At 41.9% G+C, this 23,717-nt stretch overlaps 1 protein-coding gene across 1 annotated transcript in view; it reads right to left on the reverse strand.

Annotated features, from left to right (window-relative positions):
- CngA (Cyclic nucleotide-gated ion channel subunit A) overlaps positions 1-23,717 on the reverse strand; it is a 243,301-nt gene that overhangs the window by 3,419 nt on the left and 216,165 nt on the right. The window lies entirely within an intron of this gene.

Here is a 23,717-nt window from a genome sequence, read left to right on the forward strand (position 1 = left end):
CCAAACTTCAGAGAAGCCTGGACGTCCTGTCTGAATACTTCAACAGCTGGAAGATCCGTATCAACGCGGCAAAGACCCAGGTAATTATCTTTCTACACTCTAAATCTTCCAGACTTGTTCCGTCGGAGAATAACAAGATCTGCCTGAACGGCACAGTGGTGGAATGGTCCAAAGAGGTCGTGTACCTCGGGCTAACACTAGACAGCAAGCTTCTTTTCAGGGAGCACGTTGACAAAACAAAAACCAAGTGCAACATCTTGGTAAGATCGTTGTATCCACTTATCAACAGGAAGTCAACCCTGTCCCTGAAAAATAAGTTTGCTGTCTACAAACAAATCATCCTTCCTGTAATCGAGTACGGTATGCCAATCTGGGAGAGCTGCGCAAAATGCCATCACCTGAAACTCCAAATGATCCAGAACAAGATCCTTAGGATGGTCCTAAACTGGCCCCTTGCGGATTAGAAATTCTGAGATCCACTTCCTGGCTGAAATTCAGACATTAGAAGCACGGAGAGTATTCATCCTGGAAAGGTTCAGCGACACCTGTCTGAGATCATATCATCAGATCATACGTGATCTAGCACGTTAGGTTAAGTTATACTCGTAGTTAGGTAGGTAATCACTTTTTTCAATTCAACTAAAACACATCCCCAAAAGCAAATATTAAATTAGGATATCAAATTAAACAAAGATGAAGAGCCAGGTTGGCTAATCAATTGAAATGATAAATCAATGAACTACCATAATCAACAAAAATAAACATAATTTTACTACTACTACTACTACTACTACTAAAACGAACTCCGTCAATTTGGAAAAACCGAGGAATAAAACAAGGATGCTCAATCAGCCGAGTTTTATTCATAATTAGGCCGTTCGCAATGCTGAGTTTCAAAATTGTTTTAAATTACTCGACAATTCAATAATTTTAAACTATCAAAAATAAAACTGCAACACGATCAGCGCAACGCACAGTTCTAAAAGATGTTTGTAATCATCAAGTTCCATAAACTTTACTGTTCTCTATGAAGTTATACGTGTTTTGTTTGTGAAGCGCTTCGAAACATCTTTAAACACATCCAAAGAAATTTGAAACAGAGTTCCATTCGTGCTTCAAACTCGCTCAGAAATAAAACAGAATAGTCGAGCAGTTGCAAATCTGGTGCTAAATATAGTGCTCGAATTATGAAACTGCAACTCAGCATTGCGAGAGGTGCGTTTCTGTTCTAGTTTCAAATTGAAACAGATCTTATAAACTACAACAGCATTGCAAACGGCCTAACAGGCGCGAAATATAGCTTAATCAAACGTACTTTTCATCGAGCAACGAACTTTTCAGTCTCGGAGCACCTAATATTACATGACATGTTTGTTTACGTCTCATCTTTTATGTCAAAAATGGATTCCGTCACTTGTAAAATTAGTTATTTCTTAGTGTGTACGTTGAGGTCCATCAACAACTCCTGATGGATTGATCCAAAAGCACTCTAAGGAGAGAATGTGAAAAAGCACGAAAGGAGAAGCGGGAGGCATTCGAGTAACATATCGAAGAAAAAGTTCAACAATTTTTGGATAATGGAATAAACAAGATGACAAAAAGCTTACGATTTCAGAAAGCACATCGACGGAAACTGAACAGCAAACAACGTAAATTCAACCACGTTAGAGAATGGGAGCTTAAAATCCGAAAACAATCAACAGAACAGGATATTGAGCTGATTGAGGAAACAGAAAATCGTTCCCAGGGCCCGAGCCTACCAGAATGGAGGACGGGATTCTAGGTGAACTACTGAAGCATGGATCCGAGGAATTGATGGACATTCTTCTTCTTCTTCTTCTTCTTCTTCGAATTTCAAGCTTATTGCATATCGCATATTAGCTTATTGCTTGCTCTCAACTTAGTGTTCTAGATGCACTTCCGCAGTTATTAATTGAGAGCTTTCGATACCTGTACCATTTTTGCATTGGTATAATTGTGTGGCAATTTCAATCATACTTCTATGCCCAGGGAAGTCGAGACATTTTCCAACCCGAAAAATTCCTAGACCGGACCGGGAATCGAACCCAGCCACCTCCAGCATGGTCGTGCTTTGTAGCTGCGCCTTTACCGACTGAGCTAAGGGAGGCCCCTTATGGACATCCTGGTGGATTTAATCAACACCATATTCGGAACCATTGCTGTTCCTAAAAAATGGATGAATACTCTTCAAATCCCGATTCCCAAAATCCACAACGCTCAATCGCCCAGTGATTACCGATGCGTGAGCATTTTACTTAGCAGACTGGAACAGCTTCCGCCATTGCCACAATACTAGATGGCGTTCTAGCAGAAGCGCAGCGCTTGCGACCAAATCTTCGTTCTACGCAGGATTGACGTGCGTAAGGGAAAACCAACCATCTTGGTCAGGCATGGAAAATCATTTACATTCATTTACATTCATTTGCCTCTAACTTTTTTCATCAACAGCATACCGCAAAATGATGTATAGAGCTTTTGTAGGTTTTGTTATTAACTATAACTTTTGCTCATAACTTGAATCTGTATCTCTTATGCATCACGAACTAGAGCGGGCAGAACTTGTTACTGTTTTTCAGTGAATGGCTTCTGTTCGCTCTGGTTCGTCATACATCAGAGATACGGATTTGGTTTGTTAATAAAAGTTGTAGCTAATAACAAAACCTACAAAATTTATAAACATCATTTTGCGGAATGCTGTTGATGAAAAAAGTTAGAGGCAAATGAATGTAAATGTACGCACGAAATGAATGCAAATGATTTTCCATGCCTGATCTTGGTATCACTGGATCTCCGACAAGATTTTAACAGGATTGACATCTCAAAACATCTCACGATTCTGAAGTCCATGAATGTATTGGATGCGCTGATAAATCGAATCATAGAAGCCTGCATCAATGAGCTTACTTCCATTCAGTTGTTTGTAAACCGTACTCATTCAATTTGGAAAAACCGAGGAATAAAACAAGGATGCCCAATCAGCCCAGTTTTATTCATTATAGACTGTTCAAGAAAGTATAAGCACACCTTATTCTAACGGTCACTTTGAATATAATGAAATATTTCAACATGTTTTGGCTACGTCCTTTTGTTTGCTCATTTCTGAATGACATAGCATCAAAAAAGTGCTCAGTTTTGTGTTTCCTGTCAAAATGCGTGGTCTTACTCCGGAACAACGAAAAAGTATCGTGCACAAATGGTGCACTGTGAGCGGACTCTCCTAAAGAAAATTGGCCAAGCAAGAGGGTGTAAGCGTCGGAGCGATATGAACTGCGATTAAAAAATATAGAGAACAGTGTACGTTTGAAGATGCGCCGAAGAGTGGCCGGAAATCCGGTCCTGTAAGTCCGGATATCGATAAAAAGATCAGGGATGCCTACAAACGAAATCCAGCGACATCCATTCGGGATGTTGCGAAAAAACTAGGGACCTCGTCGAGTAACGTCATGCGTGCCAAAGAAAGACTTGGGCTAAAAACATACCGGAAGCAGAAAAAACCCAAAAGGAACCCAAAACAGGCCGCGTCCGTGAAACCAAGGGCCCGCAAACTCTACGATTCATTATTGTGTCGAAATTCTGGGTGTATAATAATGGACGACGAAACGTACGTGAAACTAGATTACAAAACGCTTCCCGGACCACAATTCTATACTGTAAGCGAAGCCAAGGACATCCCCGAAACGGAGAAGGCAATTTTTACCGAAAAATTCGGTAAGAAGGTTATGGTTTGGCAGGCAATATGCGAGTGTGGTAAAACATCTAGTCCGTACATCACAACGGAGACGATGAACACTCAGAAATACGTTAAGGAATGTCTCCAGAAGCGATTGTTGCCGATGATCAGGCAGCACGAAGGTCAAGTAGTATTTTGGCCTGATTTGGCGTCCTGTCATTACGCAAAGGACACTTTAGAATGGTACAAAAGTCAAAATGTATGTTTCGTGCCGAAAGACATAAATTCGCCGAACTGCTCGGAGGCACGGCCAATCGAGTCTTTTTGGGCTTTAACCAAAGCAAAGCTTCGAAAATTAATAAAACCACCGGACGACATCCAAAAATTCAAAAAAGATTGGCCAAGAAGCTAATGGGTCATGTTCGAGGAAAAGTTAGGAGTCTTGGCTATGATTAAATATGTTGATTAAACGAGAGTAAAATATCATTTGAAATACAAATACAAATATGATTTGCCAAATAAAATTATTAAAACTTAAAAAAACATGACTTTTTTGTTATTTTGAAAGTGTGCTTATACTTTCTGGAACAGTCTATATTATGTTGCACCATGTTTTATCCACGTTGAAAGAATTCCACGTTCCGGACGAGATTGGACGGATTGCGTTCCCGTTTATACTGGCGTACGCGGATGACCAGCTGTTTATTTGCAAATCAACTGAAGATATTGAAAAGATTATTGAATTGCTGGAACCTCTCCTAGCATCTATAGGACTGGAAATAAATCAGGCCAAGTCAAAGGTACTTTTTCAGATTCCCTCAAGATATTGATAATCGGGCCCCAGATTTGCAGCATCAGTTTGTAAAGTACACATAACCAGTGACATCCAAGATGCGATATCTAGGGGCACACATCACTAAGAGCCTTAAAGGCTAGCACGCCTCTAGTGTTGGGAATCGAAAATCTTTGAGAGTGGTTTGTTTACACTTCTATAGAGAACAACTGATGCAAGTTTGATCAAAGTAGTCGATCGCGTTCAGAAATTACGTCAAATGGAACTCGGAAGAAGAAAAAATATTGTGCACAAACACTTGGAAAATCCGGAGTGGTCCGATTCCAAGCTCGGTAAAGTGCTGAAGATGCCAAAACCACAGTTTTTCGAGTGTTCAAAACCTACAAGGAAACCCTGAGTGTGGAAAGGAATCAGCGGACTTACGAAAAAACTGGAACCAGGGATCGTCAGCTGCGCAGCAAGGTATTGAAATGCGTTAAAGCGAACCCCGGTCTTTCGGTTCGAGATGTGGCCAGAAGGTACAACCAACAATCAATACGAAACTAACGATTTTAAATTGGCTCGTTACTTGACTAGCCTATTGGTTCCAGGCAAATCGATTGACGTAACCCATTCTAGTAAAAATTCCAATACTACACAATGTTTGTTTTGATTCGCTACACGGTAACCGCAAAATACTCAATAATCACTACAAAGTAAGCATTTTCGAGGGAAACTGGAACCACCCATTAAATGAGTAAAATTTTACCCATTTAAAGGGCGAACGCGAAATTATTGCGACACCGAAAATGTCATGCCAATTTTCTTATAATGTTTAGAATCAAACCAAAATTTTAGGGTAGTTCTATACATATATTTACTTCAAAAATCAAAAGAAAAGTTAATCGATGGAGCCTTGAGTGTAAAATTGAACGCATTTTCGCTTGATGCCCTCCATCAAAGTCTTTACAGTATCATCCGGTACCAGTTTCTCAGTTTTTTTCTTTCCATTTTCTTAACATGTCCTTCTCGTCTTTGACTGTCTTCTTGCTCTTCCGAAGTTCCCGCTTCATTATTGCACAGTACTGCTCCACCGGGCGCAGCACCGGACAGTTTGGCGGATTCTTGTCCTTTGGAACAAAATGGACAGAATTGGCCTCATACCACTCCAGGACACTTTTAGAATAGTGGCATGATGCCAAATCTGGCCAAAATAGCGGAGCTTTGTCGTGCTGCTGCAAGAACCGAGGGGGGCGACACATCTAAATCTCAATTCTAGATGCACAACAAATCTCACACTAGCGAATCAATCTTCGAAAAATCATCTTTCATTTCTCGCATCTACTTGCATCGTGCTTCATATTTTTGCAGGAAATCTTCAAAATCGACATAAATCTTCCTTCTTTCTACTCAGCGTGCATGCAGCTAGCCACAACAAAACACATTTTTTTCTGCATCGTAGATAGAGTCGTCCCCCTCGGCAAGAACGGCAAAAGGTGCTTCTCGAGGCACTCAGATTTGTAGATCTCGCCATTTACTGTGCCCTTTGTCACGAAAGGCTCACTTCTCAGTCCGCAAGAGCAGATGGCCTGCCAAATGAGATATTTGGAGGCGAACTTTGACATTTTCTTCTTCTTAAATTTGTCGTCCACATTGAACTTGCTCTTGCCGGTGAAAAACTTCAACCTCGGAATTTGCTTAAAATCGGCTTTTATATACGTTTCGTCGTCCATCACACAGCAGCCATATTTTGTCAGCATCTTCTCGTAGAACTTCCGTGCCCGAGTTTTAGCCGTCGATTGTTGCCGCTCATCGCGGTTTGGGAAGTTCTGTACCTTGTATGTATGTAGTCCAGCTCTCTTCTTTGCATTTTGGACGTAGCTCTGCGACATGCCGATCTTTTTAGCCAAATCACGGCTTGAGACATTGGGATTTGCTTTAATCATCCGCTTCACCTTTCCCTCCGTCTTTTTGGTCTCCGGTCCCGGTTTTCTTCCAGCTCCTTTGCCGTGGTCCAACGTCAACCGCTCCTGGAACCGCTTCAACACTCTGGAGACGGTTGAATGGTGAATGTTTAACATTTTTCCCAACTGCCGGTGCGACAGGTCAGGAAATTCCAGGTGTTTGGAAAGAATTTGTTTTCTCAACTCGCGTTGGTTCACCTCCATTTTCGTTGAATCGAAAAACACGACTTCGAGTTTGACAGCATGTACACAATACACATCAATGAGAAAGTGTGCAATGTGTGTTGAATGTGTCGCAATAATTTCGTGTTCGCCCTTTATGAGTAATTACAACTACAAAAATAAGCAGTAGGTATTCATTTGCGAGTAACAAATAGTCATAAATGGGTAATCTTTTTACTCATTTAATGGGTAGTCTCAGTCTCTCTGGAAAATGCTTACTTTGTAGTCATTATTGAGTATTTTGCGGTTGCCGTGTATGAAAGTTTGACAGATAAAATGAGGGGTTATTGGATTTTCCTATGTTTCGAGGGGTGAATCGATTAGTTTGGGACCGAAGATAGTACCAGAGCTGAGCCAAAAAGTAGAGCTCGTTTCTTCGGGACCTATTAGTCTTTGAGTTATCTCTATGGTACAACGGTGCGGAACATCCTTGCCAGGCCAGGATACAAGTCGTTTAAAGCCAGTAAACATCCGAACCGGCACATGAAGCGGAATTCCGTGGCCAAAAAGCGTGCAAGGCTCTTGTACGACCGTGTTCTTACGAAACACAAGGGCTGCACTTTGATCGATAACAAAACATACGTCAAACTCGATTTTAAGCAGCTTCGCGATCAAAAGTTTTACATCACGACTGGACGTGGGGATGTGCCGGGAAGATTCAAGTTCGTGTTTGCCGACAAGTTCGCGAAGAAGGCCATGATTTGCCAAGCGATTTGCAGTTGTGGCCTGAAAACGGAACCATTCGTCACATCCTCGACGATGGCATCCCAAGTTTACATCAAAGAAGGCCTGAAAAAGTGTGTATTGCCGTTCATCCGCAAACATAGAGGAAAAGTCATCTTTTGGGCCGATTTGGCCAGCTGCCACTACTCCAAAGTGGTTCTGAAGTGGTATGCTGCCAACAAGATCGATTGTGTCCCCAAGCTAATGAATCCTCCGAATTGCCCGAAATTTCGACCAATCGAAAAATACTGGGCAATTTCAAAGCAGCGACTTCGACGAAGCGGCGGGGCAGTGAAGGACATCCAGCAAATGCGGGCAAAATGGAAAAAAATGCGCTGATCTCGTGTCCATTTTAACTGTGCGGGCGCTGATGGGCACCATCAAGAGGAAGGTTCGAGATTTCGTTCGAACTGGAGAAATGTAACGATCTAATGCTGTAACTTTGAAGTTTTAATAAAAGTACTGTAAAGCAACAATTAATGAACTTTTTAAACTTATTGAATCACGAATTACAGGTCTTTTGGCGCGTACCGATTTATTTTTAATCAGCCTTTAAAACATCAAACATTTATTTGGTGTGCCATCAGAACAACTACTATTTGTCTCTTTGGACACTTTTTTACAACTTTAAGTCACTATTTGGTCACTTATTTCTTCAACATGGTCACTAAAATCACTGAAACTGAACAGTCTTTATTCTGTGTTTAACAATTCTAAAAAAAAGGCTTTCTTATTGTAAACCACTAGCGTGCACAGGAATCTTGTTAAGGAGGGGCAATTTTTTTCTTTCTACGGTGCATTTAATCTGGGGATGGGGAGTACTCCAAAGTGCGTGAGAGATGGTACTGTCCACCCACCACTGTTTCCCTACTGTTCAATTTAGCTAATTTTATTTATTTTTTGCTCCTGTGGTGGTTCATCTTCTTCTATTCAAACTGCTTTCAGACAGCCAATGGAATTTGGCACTTCAATCCCATCCGTCGTGAACCGTTCCAAAGTACCGCCAGTCGGGGTGACAGAAAATGATTCCGAGCATTCAACATGTTTTAAAGATGATATAAAGGACAAATCCGAATTTATTGCCACGCACATAAACAGCTGTAAATTTTTAACTACGGTAAAAAATGACTTGACATTTTCAGAGAAGATTCTTAGACGTTTTTTTTTTCAGTAAGACCAAGGTTCAATGGCAAACTAATACCCACTTTTTAAGGGTGCTTCAAGGGAATCCAAAAGCTGTCTTTAAAATTTGTACAGTTGCGAAAAAGTCCATCCTCAGAATTCCTTGCGGTTCTTTTCGAAGTTTTTAGAACTCTGTGAGCTCTTTTGAAATTCTTCTTCTCTAGCTCCCGGCTAGAGCTAGAAATTATCAGTACTTTGGAATTTCACTCAAAATTTAATTTTCTATGTTTTCTTTTCGGAATCATCTTGCAACTATCTGCAGGATTAACTAGAAATTGTACGCAGAATTTTCTTGGAATACTCCCCAGAAATCCTTTGGAACTGTCCTCAGGATTCAGTATCCTAGAACTCTCCTAAGAGCTCTTTTGAAATTCTTCTCAGAAGTCCACTGGAATTATGCTGAGAAATCTTCATGATTTTTTCTCAGAACACATTGAAACTGAATGAGCTAAAAATTAACCTCGGAGTTTGCTTGAAATTTTGCTTAAAATCCCTTTGGAATTTGACTCAAAATTCAGTGCCAACATTTCAAAGGGGCGTAATTGCATTTGTGAACAATGGCTTTAGCCGTCAATTTCTTGAGAATTAAAGCTCACTCATGAAAAATAATGACACCAACAGGTAGATAAATGCTTCGTCTACCAGCAAGCATTGTTATTTTGGAGGGGAGAGATTTCATTCACGAGAAATTGGCGGCTAAAGCCATTGTTTACAAAAGCAATTACGCCCCTTTGAAATGCTGGCACTGAATTTGATTTTCTCGGTATTCTTTTCAAAATAATCTTGGAACTATCTGCAAGATGTACTAAAAATTATCCGCAGAATTTTCTTTGAATTCTCCCCAGAAATATTTTGGAACTGTCATAAGAATTCAATTTCCTTGAGGTTCTTCTCGGAATATTTTTGAACTTTTTTTTTCAGAACACCTTGGAACTGAAATTCCTCTAAAGTTTCAGAAAAAGTTCCTCTGTATTCTCCAGAAATACTTCCCAAAATGCGCTTGAAGTTATCCTCGGAACACCCTTGAAATTTTTCTCAACATCCCTTTGGAATTTCACTCAAAATTTGATTCTCTCGGTATTCTTATCTTGGAACTATCTGCAGGATTCACTAGAAATTATTCGCAAATTTTTCATGGACTCATCCCCAGAAATCTTTTCTTTTAGAACTGTCGTCAGAATTCAATACCCTTGAGGTTCTTCTCGGAAGTCAAGTTTAAGTTGTCCGTCCATTCACCAAAACGTTGTAGTTTTTCTACCAGGAATGTTTAATAAAGCTTGCCCCTCCATTCACCAGAACTGTGCAATTTTTATATCAGGAATTTTTAATTCAGCTTGCCTCCCATGCAGCAGATTGTTGCAAATCTTGCACCAGAAATTTTCAACACAAACTTGCCCCCATAAAATTTTACACCAGAAAATTTCAATTGATCAGAACGATGCAAATTTTTCACCGTTAATGTTCAATAAAAATTGCTTCTCCAATCTTCTAATTGGTGCAGATTTCCTTTCCAAATAGCTTGCCCCTATTTTCAGACTTTTCATCATACATTGTCAGTAAAACAGCTTCCCTCCAATCATCAGAATTGTGCAAATTTTAAACCAGAAATTACTATTAAAGATTGTTTCTCTATTCAGCAGAAGGATGCAAATTTAAGGACAAAACATTTCCAAAAAGCTTTCCCATCCGTTCACTACAACGGTGCAGATTTTCCACCAGAAATTTTCAATATTGCTTAATTTTAAATAAATCTTGTGCCATCATTAATCAGACCAGTGCAAGTTTCCACCAGAAATATTCCGTTCATTTCATTTATCAGAGCAATGAAAATGTTGCACCAAAAATTTCAATAAAGCATGCTCCTCCATGCACCAACATTTCTCAGTGAAGTTTGTTTCATCATGCACCTTTGTGGTGCAATTTTCAAGCTTTGTCTCTTCATGTACCAGAATGGTGCGGATTTTCCACCATAAATTGCATTCATCAGAACCTTGCTTCTACATTCACCACAGTGTTGCGAACTTTCCACCAGAAATTTTTAGTAAAATGTGCTCCTCCAAATTTTTAGCGTGATTCAATTTTTTCACCAGAGTTATTCATTTTGATTAGTCCCTCCATGCCCCACCTAGATGATATTTTTACACCGGAAATATTCAATAAAAAGCTTTCTCTTCGATTTACCACCACGAAGGTGAATTTTTTCAACCTTAAATTTACCCTCCTTTTTTAACCCTCCATGAAACACCCTGAAAAAAAAAATTTACCCAAGAATTTTTTTGTACGCACCACTGAGGTGCAACTTTTTTACCTAGGTCATTTCATGCACCTTTTGGTGCAATTTTCAGGCACCATCTCAAAGAAATTGACGCAATAAAAGGATTTTAGTGGCCTTATTTTACGAAATGAAGTTATTTTACCTTCAATCCAAGTTATCTAGAAATCAAGTTATTTTATATTATAATTTTGTAAATGTGAAAATAAAAATCTTATTTTAAAATGAGTGCCCCTACTAGCCCCACCTTGCCTCATCCTGTGCACGCCAGTGTTGTGAACCTCCGTTAAAGTTCTGGAAAACACATGTAATTTTATTTAGACAAATGAGAAGACACCCTGCTTGAACTTATAAACAGTATTCCTTCATGAAATGTGTTCCAGAAAAAAGTTTTAGTAAATGTAATCCCAAAACTTGGTTGCATTCTTTTAGCGCAAGTTTTTTTTTTTTATCTAGGCCGTTTATTTGGGAGGCTCAATCGCGTTAGCTTTACGGAGCCGATAATTCATTGTTCACTGTGTGTAACAAAATTCACTTAATTCTATGTCTAGTAGGAGTTGGGCCGATTACTCGCGGCTTACTCGAGGTTAGAAGGGTACATTTTCGAAGGATAGGATCAGGGGAGGAGCTTGGGGTAGGGTTTCGTTGTCTCATCAGAGCGTTGTCGCCAGTATGAACGGTAGTGCTGTTCTAGCTTCGTCCGGAGTTCGACCGGCTATGGTGGGTGACCAGTGGGCGACGATGAGACTCATCGAGACGGGGGGACAAGACAAACAAAAACTAATAAAGAGAGACAAAAGACAAAAGGAATTAAATTCTTATACTAGACATTTGAAGAAAAACATAAACGGACTGCATATAGCAGAGATCACGGGTTGCCAACACGTCTCTGATAGGAACATAGGGTTGTCTTCCTTGGGCCTCGAGGGTATTCAAAAGTCGCTCTCTGGCGGCGTCATTATCCGTACATTGCCAAACTGCGTGTTCGATGTCATCGTAACCGTTTCCACACCGACAGATGTTGCTGTCCACGAGGTTTATTCTATTGAGATGAGCATCTAGCGAGTAGTGGTTGGACATAAGTCTACTCATCACGCGAATGAAGTCACGACTTAAGCCCAAGCCTTTAAACCACGCTCTCGAAGAAACATTAGGAATAATTGAATGTAACCACCGTCCAAGATTTCCAGTGTCCCAATCGGTTTGCCAACTCGAAAAGGTACTCTGACGCACTAAATGGTAAAATTCATCGTGTGAAATTTGCCTGTCATACAATTCGCCTTCCTGCGCACCCACCTTTGCGAGAGAGTCAGCCTTCTCATTGCCTGAGATTGAGCAATGTGAGGGGACCCATACAAAGGTAATCATATATGATCTTTCGACCAGCACACACATCTGCTCCCTTACCTTTGAAAGGAAATAAGATGAGTGCCTACCTTGTTTCATCGACCGAATAGCCTCAATCGAACTGAGACTATCCGTGAAGATGAAGTAATGGTCTGCGGGCATGTTGGAAATCATCCCCAATGCGAAGTTGATTGCTGCCAGCTCAGCAACAAAAACGGAACAAGGTTCCTGAAGTTTGCGGAAGGCGCTAGAGTTTTTATTGAAGACACCGAAGCCAGTGGATCCATTGAGACGGGACCCGTCTGTAAAATATCTTTTCATGCAATTGACTTGTTGGTACTTTTCAGTAAAAATACGTGGGATAATAATAAGTCGAAGTTGATCGGGAATCCCATGAGTTGCTTGTTTCATGGTCAGATCATATTCAATTGAGGAACTGCGATTGGTGAAGTCAACACGGTCTGGAGTATAACAAGGAAGACACATATCTGATGATATGTAGTGGTGGTAGATTCTCATAAATCGAGATTGTGTGTTCAGCCCAAGAATTTCTTCAAAATTAGCAATTATAAGTGCGTTCGTCACTCCGCATTTGATTAGTATTCTGAGAGAGAGCTCCCAGAAACGGTTCTGGAGGGGTGTTACTCCTGCCAGAACCTCGAGACTCATGTTATGCGTTGAGTGCATACAGCCTAGAGCAATACGCAGACAACGATATTGAATTCGTTCCAATTTTATTAGGTGACTTTTTCTTGCCGAGAGAAAGCAGAAAGAGCCGTACTCTAGAACAGAGAGAATAGTTGTTTTATAAAGCGTTATGAGGTCTCCCGGATGAGCACCCCACCATGTGCCGCAAATTGAACGGAGAAAGTTGATCCTCTGCTGACATTTTTGCTTCAAATACGTAATATGGGCATTCCAAGTGCACTTTGAATCAAACCAGACCCCAAGGTACTTGAAAGACAATGATTGAGTAATGTTTCTGCCCAAAAGATTAAGATGCATTTGGGCTGGGTACCGCTTTCGAGTAAACACTACCAGTTCAGTTTTCTGCGGCGAGAATTCGATCCCTAGATTCATAGCCCAAGAAGACAAGTTATCTAAGGAATTTTGCAATGGTCCTTGCAAGTCCACGGCATGTGGACCTCTTATGGAAACCACACCGTCATCTGCAAGTTGTCTTAGCGTGCATTGTTCTGCCAAACAGTTGTCGATATCTTTGACATAAAAGTTATAAAGAAGAGGGCTGAGACATGAGCCTTGGGGCAGGCCCATGTAACTAATTCTGGAAGTTGTCAGTTTTCCAAGAGAAAAGTTCATTTGCTTTTCTGACAACAAATTGTACAAGAAATTATTTAAAATTCCAGAAAGTCCACATCTGTGCAGATTGTCTGACAGAATTTCAATGGAAACTGAATCAAAAGCCCCCTTAATGTCCAAGAATACTGAAGCCAATTGCTCCTTGTGTGCAAAGGCCAGTTGAATATCTGTGGAAAGCAGCGCTAGACAATCGTTTGTTCCTTTGCTCTTGCGGAACCCAAATTGTGTATTTGATAGCAAGTTATTTGATTCGACCCAGTGATCGAGTCTCCGAAGGATCATTTTCTCCAACAATTTCCTAATGCACGAAAGCATAGCAATCGGACGGTATGAGTTATGGTCAGACGCTGATTTGCCAGGTTTTTTAATGGCTATTACTTTGACCTGTCTCCATTCAGGCGGTACAATGTTGTTTTCTAGCAAGGAATTGAATAAATCTAGCAAGCGTCTTTTAGCGATATCTGGGAGATTTTTCAGAAGATTGAATTTAATCATATCGCTTCCCGGTGAGGAGTTGTTCGATGAAAGAAGAGCCATAGAGAAATCCAGCATTGAGAATGGTCTTAACGCGCAAGTTTTAATTGTGCAATAAAACATTCCGATGTAAATCTAGATATAAATACCACGCATCAAAACAATAGATAATTTATTGGTTGTCTTTTGGTTTTTGTGTCAATGACTACCCGCTACCACCGACAACCACAGCACATCGCATTTCGGCCAGGATTATATTCATCTATGCAACACCAAGAACCTCATACATAACCAACTGAAGAATCCTGGTTTAACATATTCCAGTTCACGTCGTCACACTTGAACCAACGTGAGACGTGATGAAAGCATCATGGAGGATTTCTACTCTTCTGCTTTCGATTACAAGCAAAGTATCAAAACAAAAAAAAGAATCCTTAAGGACATGATTTGTGGAAGCCTTTTCTCACACAATTTGTTTCACCACGGTCGGCGCAACAAACAAAGCTGAAAATGCTACTCGATATTTGCTTCAGGCAAGTTAACATCGTTAGGGGTCGCAAAGGGTAAAGCAAGATCATGCTGGAGGCGGCTGGCTTCGATTCACGGGTTGAAAAATTTCTCGACTTCCCACACAATAATTCTAATGCAAAAATGGTACAGGCTTAGAAAGCTCTCAAATACCAAACTGTGGGAGTGCTCAAAGAAAACTAAGTTGAGAGCCGGCGTAAGATCCCATCAGTGACAGCGAATCAAACGTTCTACTCTGCACGGCTTCTGGATGATGAGATTTGTGTCGCTGAAAATGCAATGCTGTGACGCTTCGCATAACCTTGCCCTTAATCATTCCCAACGTTCCGACCTCTTGATTGCCCGTGTGCAATGTCTTCAAGATAAGCGGTTTCATTCATTTTTCTAAAATTCAAATTTCGATTGCTCCCACGTTTCCAACTTCGGTCGAATTGAATGATGGAATCTTCAAACGAATCTCACCTTACCCATCCATAATCAAGCAAACGGAGAAAAAGTGCTCACCACGTGCCTTGCGAAGGAATTCAAGGGGGCAATTTGGTATTCTGAACAGGAATGCGCTTGCCGCATAAATCTGAGCTTCTCATTACACAGAATATGAAACAGAAGCATTTCAATCGCCGTCTTGCTGAAGTGAAAGTGATCTGATTTCAAACAATTTCTTCAGCGCGGAAGGTTTCTGAAAGTATTAAACCGCCAATTCTGATTATAAATTGATAGGATATCACTTTTTTTTATGTAATCGATTTTTTACATAACCAGGCCCAAATTCTAACACCGTGTACTTGAACTTGTTAATCATTACTCATATACAGCAGCGATGACGACGGTTAGATTAGATACACGTGCGACACGATACCGTCGGTCGTCGCGTTCATCAGTCAGTCGGAATATCACTTTTGAAGGTGGCCCTGACGTGGTATGCTATCCTGGGGAGGAGTCGAGCATCATCATCCTTAAAAAGGGACCAACGTCCGCAAAAGCCCTTGAACCCTCTGCGCTGCATACCCGGTCAGCTGATAGACTAATTCCGCCCATCCATACCAATGTGAAACGGAACACATTTTTCCGTGGTTCAAGGCTATCCAACGTCAGAGGCGAATTTAATGGTTTGTAGCACTTTGGCTAAGGATTTTATGGTGCCATCACAGGAAACTTTAGCTTCCGACCATTCACACCCATTTGGGGGATGGGTTTCTGCTTCTCGTCGGGCACGACAAGATAAGGCAAATGTCAGTAACCGTTAGGGAGAAGATTTCCTGAACGGAATGGAATCTTGATCTGCTGCTGGGAACGAGTCATTTCTGTGGTGATGAGCAATCTGAAGCATTGTTTTAATGGGTTTTCGTTTGGAGTGACACTTGAATCTGGTCCGAAGTTGTAATCGTTGGAATGAACACGATTTTTTTTTACAGAAGAATTGGAGCAGAATGACTCGGTGGCAGCTTTTTTTTTGCCGTTTCTGACATTTTACGTTTCATGTTGTAGTTTAGGCTTGTCTTCTGCTTGGTGTTTGAGCATTGTGATTGCTTATTCCTTATTCCATAATAAAAACAATTAATCAAATGATCATGGCATGACAATAGGAGGTCGATTCTACTCACTGAAACTATTTTTCTGAAGAGGTGCTAGTAGCGCAATGGAGGATAAACACCATTGGCGTAGCTAATGGGGGTGCCAAGAGGGCCAGGCCCCTCCAGAATTATCCAGCCCTCCCCCTCAGGAATTTTTGGGGTTTTTTTTTTATACACCGTTATTTTGTCAAGTAGGGCTCGCGGATGGAATTGGGTTTTTTTTCGTCGCTGTTTTTTCGTTGACTTTGCATCAAAACTGGAGCAACTTTTGCATTTTTTTCCATTTAGTAGAAAAGTAGGGGGCTACAAAATGGTGAGTGACAATCTGGAAGGAGCGATATACCTAGCTCCGGTCCTCACAAGTTCCTACCTCACGCCTCCACGAGTCATATGATCACAAAAGACTGCCAGCTGAAACATGGACACAGCTGGTTGGCGTAGCCTGGGCAATGTTGTCAATCCGACAATAGCAGAGTGAGGAGGTGCGACGCGAACACTGGCGCGGTAACCATAGCAGGGTGATAGAGGAAATGCTTCGCCAACCCGAGCGTCTGTTCACCATGGAGGTGCGGCTCAAACAGCGTCTGACTGGCATCCAGCGGTTGAATAAGAAATGCTCTTCCCCGGAAGCTACACCTAAGATGGCAGCCCCATCACGGCGGATAGGAGACCTTAGGCCAACCACCTACTGTCTCTGAAACCTTTACAATTGTTACAGAAACCAACAGAGAAAGACATCGAACTGATTTAACGGCAACGACTTTTAGCGCAAAACAACGGACACGAATTGGATCATGGAATGTATTGACGTTAGCCCAGCAGGGTAAACTGGCACAACTCGCCAACGAGGCGCGACGCATGATGCTAGAAATCCAGGGACTGAGTGAAGTTCGTTGGCCAAACTTTGGAGAACACAAACTGCCGTCGGGACAGGTACTACTATACTCTGGTATTCGAGGTGAAAACGCTCCCCGCCATCGTGGAGTTGGTCTCCTACTTAGCGTCCAGGCAAGTGCTGCGCTCATCAAGTGGGAGCCTGTTAATGAGAGGATAATCGTTGCCAGATTTAGAACACGGGTTCGTAGCCTTACCATAATCCAATGTTATGCGCCAACCGATGCTGCCGAGCTACAGGACAAGGAGAATTTTTACAGTCAACTGAATGCCGTCATGGATAAGGTTCCAAAGGGTGACATCAAGATCTACACTGGTGACTTCAATGCGAAGATCGGCTCCGACAACACGGACTATGAGCGTGTCATGGTCTCGGCGAAATGAGCGAGAACGGTGAGCTGTTTGCAGAATTTTGTGGCAATGGTGATCGGGGGCTCGCTGTTCCCCCATCGGCCAGTGCACAAAGTCACGTGGGTTTCCCGTGATGGACATACCGAGAATCAGATCGACCACATCTGCATCAGCCGAAAATGGAGACGGAGCCTTCTTGATGTCCGGAATAAACGCAGCGCCACATCGCGTCTAGCCATCACCTTCTAATCGGTGACATCCGCCTACGCATGGCGCGGATTCAGCGACGGGAGGAGAGACTCGGGCGGCGGTTCAACACACGCCGACTTGAAGATCCAGCGGTAAAAAGGTCTTTTGTTCATGAACTTGAGACTCGAGCTGCGGACGTTCCAGAAGGTGGCAGCGTAGAAGAACAATGGACGGCCATCAAGAATGCCTGTATACAAACAAGCGAGAACAACTTGGGTGAGCTGCGCACCCAGAGGAAAGAGTGGATCACAGATGAAACCTGGCGGAAGATTGAGGAGCGTAGAGAAGCAAAAGCCGCGATAGAGCGGGCGAGAACCAGAGGAGCCAAGAACGAAGCCCGTCAACGGTACTCGGCTCTAGAGAAGGAAGTCAAGCGCTCTTGCAGACGGGACAAGCGAGCGTGGGTGAACTCCCTGGCCGACGAAGGGGAGAAAACCGCAAACACTGGCGATATACGCCTCCTCGACGCCTGAGTGAAGCAAGGATGAACACGAGGATGCCAGTGAAGGACACGACTGGACAATTGCTTACCGACCCCACTGACCAGCTGAAACGCTGGTTTGAGCACTTCGAACAACTTCTTCAAGTTTCGACGGCCAACCAGCCATCAACATCTCGGCATGATCCGCCTAGGGTGTGGCGCATCACTCGCGTCAATTCCGAGGCCCCATCACTGCAGGAGATTGAAGCAGCTATCCGAAGCATGAAATCCAACAAGGCTCCAGGGGTCGATCGCATATCAGCAGAGATGCTCAAAGCTGACCCCATGCTATCCGCACAAATGTTGCATCAACTATTCTGTAATATCTGGGACACCGCGACTTTTCCGGCCGACTGGATGCAGGGCATCTTAGTGAAGGTCCCAAAGAAGGGGAATCTGACTGTGTGCGACAATTGGCGAGGCATCATGTTACTGTGTATTGTTCTCAAAGTTCTGTGCAAAGTTATCCTGAATCGGATACAGGAGAAGATCGACGCGACTCTCTGACGGGAGCAGGCAGGATTCCGTGCCGGAAGATCTTGTGTGGACTATATTGTCACGCTCCGCATCATCCTGGAGCAGGTCAATGAATTCCAAGAGTCCCTTTATTTGGTATTCATTGACTACGAAAAAGCTTTCGACCGTCTCAATCACGAGAATCTGTGGGGCGCCCTGAGACGCAAGAGAGTCCCGGATAAAATCGTCAACCTCATTGAAGCGCAGTATGAGGCTTTCACGTGCAGAGTTCTGCATAACGGAGCCTTGTCCGACCCTATCCAGGTAGTCGCTGGTGTGAGACAAAGATGTATACTATCACCGCTACTGTTTCTCATCGTAATCGACGAGATCATGGTAGGTGCAATTGACCGTGTACCGAACCGTGGGCTGCTTTGGCAGCCTATGACCATGGAGCATCTCAACGACTTCGATTTGGCTGATGATGTTGCTCTACTAGCACAACGGCGCTCTGATATGCAGATTAAGCTCAATGACCTAGCCGAACGCTCCTCTGCGGCGGGTCTCACCATCAACGTCAACAAGATCAAATCGTTGGATATCAACACGGGCAACCCTTCCAACTTTACGGTAGCGGGGCAAGCAGTGGAGAAGGTCGAAAGTTTCCAATATCTTGGCAGCCAAATAGCGTCGGACGGCGGGAACAAGAGCGACATAGGTGCACGAATCAAGAAGGCTAGGGCTGCCTTTGCGAGTTTACGAAACGTATGGAGATCCAACCAGATAAGTCAACGCACCAAAATCCGAATTTTCAACTCGAACGTGAAATCTGTGTCGGTATACGCCAGCGAGACGTCGTGTGTATCAGCGGAGAACCCTCAAAAGCTGCAGGTCTTCATCAACCGATGCCTGCGGTATATAATTCGTGCCTGGTGGCCTCACAACTGGATCTCGAATGCCGAGCTCCATCGTCGATGTCATCAGAAGCCGATAGCAACAGAAATTCGAGAGCGAAAGTGGAGGTGGGTCGGCCACACACTTCGACGGGGCGGATACGAAATCTGCAAGCAAGCGCTGGATTGGAATCCAGCAGGTCATCGCAGCAGAGGCAGACCCAGGGGCTCATGGCGGCGGAGCCTCAATAAGGAAATTAAGCAAGTCGATAGAAATCTGACCTGGGCCCAGGTCAAGGCAAACGCGAGCAGCCACCCAGGATGGAAGTCTTTCACGTTGGCCCTTTGCACCGCTGGTGGTGCACAGGACCCTTAAGTAAGTAAGTAAGAAAAGTAGGCCAAATGAAAGCATCTGTTAAATATTTTTTAGAAGAAATTCAAAGTTCTCTTTGGGAGTTTTTTGATGAGGATATGGAAAATTCACCATCATCACCTGGAGCTTTCATATTTTAATTTTTTTTTAGTTATCGATCTTAATTCCCTCCTAGGGGCCTCCCTTAGCTCAATTGGTAAAGGCCGGGCATAGAGTATGATTGTACTTGCCACATAATTATACTAATGCAAAAATGGTACTGTGGAAGTGCATCTAGAACACTTAGTTGAGAGCACACAATAAGCTAATATACGATAAGCAATAAGCTTGAAAAGTGAAAACGAAGAATAACAAGAAGAAGGCCAGATCAGTACCCCAGCAATCTTCCAAAATTTCTTCCCGCAATGAAATATTCCGATAATCCCGAGCAACCTGATTCCTGATAATACCTCCTACGGACATTTTTCAGACGGATCAAGAGCTGAAGATCATCGTCTATTATAATTGAATCGAATTTAACCTCGCATTTTGGAACTGAGGCAGCTCTTGCTTCAACTATAGAAGTAGTCAAATATTCAAGAGCATAATTAATTTCATCTTTGGTTTGCAAGGAGTGTTTGGATCAAAGCTCTATTTAATATATAATAGATATTGCTCCCAATCAGCTGTATGGTAATTGAAAGTAGAGCTGTTGAGATTAGAAATTATTTCTTGGGATATTTCAAAAGTTACTGGAAGGTGATCAGAACCAAAGTCAGCATGGGTAATCAATTGGCTACAAAGTTGACATGAATCGGTTAAGACCAAATCGATAGTTAATAGATTTCTCGCTGAAGAAAAGCATGGTGGGCTGGATATTGAATTGTGTAATAACCTGCAGGACAATCATCATACAGAATATTACCATTGAAATTTATTTCAGCATTATTCCATGATCGGTGTTTTGCAAAAAAAATCATCAATAATGAAGAATTTAGACCTATGACTGGTAAATTTCTGAAGGTAATCCTTGAGAAAATTATTTTGTTGGCCTACGCATTGGAATGGCAAATAGGCAGCTGTAAAAGTAAGTTGTCCAAATTTTGTTTGGACCGAAACTCCCAATGTTTCAAAAACATCCCACTGTTTCTAACAAAGAAGGGATTTGATGTTTGATTCGTCTATGAACAATGATGACAACACCGCCACAGGCACCAACAAGACGATCATTTCGCTTAATGAAATAATTTGCGCCCCTTTTAACCTTATGGTCAGCTTCTAGGAGAATTTCATTTATATCGGCGATATGCACGTTATGAACTCTCAAACTGTTGAATAGCTAGTCCTCATTATCTTAAAGAGATCGAGCATTCCATTTTAAAATATTTAATGATTTAAAATCCATTATTAAATTTCAGAGTCATTACGATATTGTTCGCAAATTTAACTCCAGTTTGAATGGCATCAAACATGGAGTTAGTTTTAAGCATATCAGTAATCATGTCAATTAATGATTTCTGTTAAAATTCCATTTTATGAGCAGTAATGCTTCCTAAGTCAAAATTATCAAATGTTGGCTTGATTTTTGATTTTTTCCAGCTCCAATAGGTGCATAGGTAGCTCCATTTACACACTGAATATTGTTAGCAGCGAAGGGAGCAGGTATTGATGAACAATTCGAAGCAGGGTGATATTTGTACCTACGGATACGAATGTAGAATTTGTTCCTCGCTGACCGTTGTTAACAGCAGAGGAATTTGTACCTGATCGGACTGTGGAGCGTTTCTTACCTATCGCTTAGAAGTAGATTGTAGGATCGCTTTGCGAGTCTTACATTCCCAAAAATTGGATTTCATTTTTAGGATATTCATTCACAGGACAGTCGTCCTTAGCGTAAGTATCACCACAATTCATGAATTTAACTGAAATGTAGCAATTTTTGGTTCCGTGACCCCACCCCTGGCACTAACGGCACTGGGTGAGGTTTGAAAATTTCCTCCAGCCTTCGGAAGTGTTCCCACTTCACTCGGATATGGAGCATAAGGCTAGCTTTTTCTAAGGCCTTAACATTGTTTAGTTCACTAGACTTGAAGTGAACTAAATAAAAATCATTGGAAATCCCGTTGCGTGAATTGTCAGGACGAGATCTGATTTTCATTTTGATTACTTGGACAGCATCAACTCCAAGTAATTTAGTCAATTCATCTTTGATCTGATCCAGGGATTCACCACTGGGCAAGAAGCTGGCGCCGGTGGTGTAGTGGTAAACGTGACTGCTTTCTAACACCCCAATGGGTCTGGGTTCAATCCCAGACGAGATCGGTGGGATTTTTATAAGGCATAAAAATCTCTGCTCACGTCTTCCTTCAGAAGGGAAGTAAAGCCGTTGGTCCCGGTCCATGTATGTTGAATGAATGGATGCGATATCCTACGCAGGTGTGGAAGCTGCCTTCCTGCACATTTGATTGCCGTAAATGGATGGCAATCGATGTCCGTCGGTGATTGGCACTAGATTGCGGAACAGAGACCGACGTTAAATAAAGCAAAGAAGAAGAAAGACCTTTCAAGACAACCTTGACATTCAGTTTTGGTGTCGTACACAGCAAAAAAAAAATTTTAATATTACATCCAAGAGGATGCACTTCAATCAAATTTAACGGTCACAAAAATAAACAAATGCAGTAAAAGCAACGTAATGTCAGTTCATGCACTGTATTAATGAAAATTTTGTCATTTTGGCAAGTAATATTACGCCATATTTTTGACACCATTTTTTTGCTGTGTAAGTAAAAAATGTTGTACTTTAGAAGACGTTTGAATCCGACCAAGGTTTCAGACAATACACCGCATTCACCCCGACGACCAATTTGAAGTGAAAACATAAATTGAACGAAGCCTAAAAGTTCCTTGCTAAGAGCATGGAAATCGGAAGTGGTTAGATCAATAGGGGGAACCTTTTCCTTTTTGGCACTAAGCCAGGAATGTTTAATTGAATTTTGCCTGGAGGATGGATCATTCTCATCATCCGTAAGCATATCAAATCGATTGTTAAATTGAATTTCATCAGAAGGGGGATCAAGAGATTGCCCTTTTCTTTTGCACTTAGGCGCCATGGCGGCAGAACCAAGATTCTCCAAATTGATTTCCAAGCAGATTGCAATATGAATCCGAAGGATCGAAGAGGAATATTCCAAGTCGATGGCCAAGCAGGATTACCTCGGGTAGGGTCCAAACAAGGATCGAACAGGAATAAGATTCAAACAAGGTAGAAATTTTACAGGTTGAGCGCTGAAAAGAGCTGTTTAAATTTGTTGTAGATTTAGATGATTGAAGTAACACTTCCTTCAGCAAAAAGCAAATAGATCCGCACGGCAAGAGAGCATGATACGGACTGATCATTGCAATCATTGAGTCTTGGCATCTTAACGGGATCATCTGGAAATCTCCAGATGTTTTGTTTAAACTCAAAGGTTTTAGATAAAAGCACACACTACACACGTGGTATCTCCGTGAAGTACTGAGTGTTAAGTTATCTTGCCATTATCAATGGAAACCATGACGATATTGTCGTTTAATTGTCGTTTAGTCACCTCCACTCTCTAAGTGGAAGATTAGGGACCTCAATTGGGGAGTCGAAAAAAAAAAACGTTTTTCGTATGAACGCTTGTATGAAAACAGTCGTTTTGACTTGGTTCCATAATAAGGCAATTCAATATCAACAACAAAGAACATTTTTTTAAAATGTGGTATAAATTGCAGCTTTCCAAGTGTTTCTGGATTATCCTGGGTCAACCCTATATACATGGAAGCCACATAGTAAATTATTAATTAGGAGGTCGTAAACGATCACGTTGAAATAGACATCATAATGATTGAAAATGGCAATGGCAATAGAGCACTACTTCGGCTTATCACCCATTTTGGCCCTATCGAGCAGAAAACATCAAATAAATCCATTGTTTCAGAGTTAAC

Source organism: Ochlerotatus camptorhynchus, unplaced genomic scaffold (assembly GCF_037179485.1).
Source record: "Ochlerotatus camptorhynchus isolate MF236.1 unplaced genomic scaffold, CSIRO-AGI_Acam_v1.1 ptg000220l, whole genome shotgun sequence".
NCBI lineage: Eukaryota > Metazoa > Arthropoda > Insecta > Diptera > Culicidae > Ochlerotatus > Ochlerotatus camptorhynchus.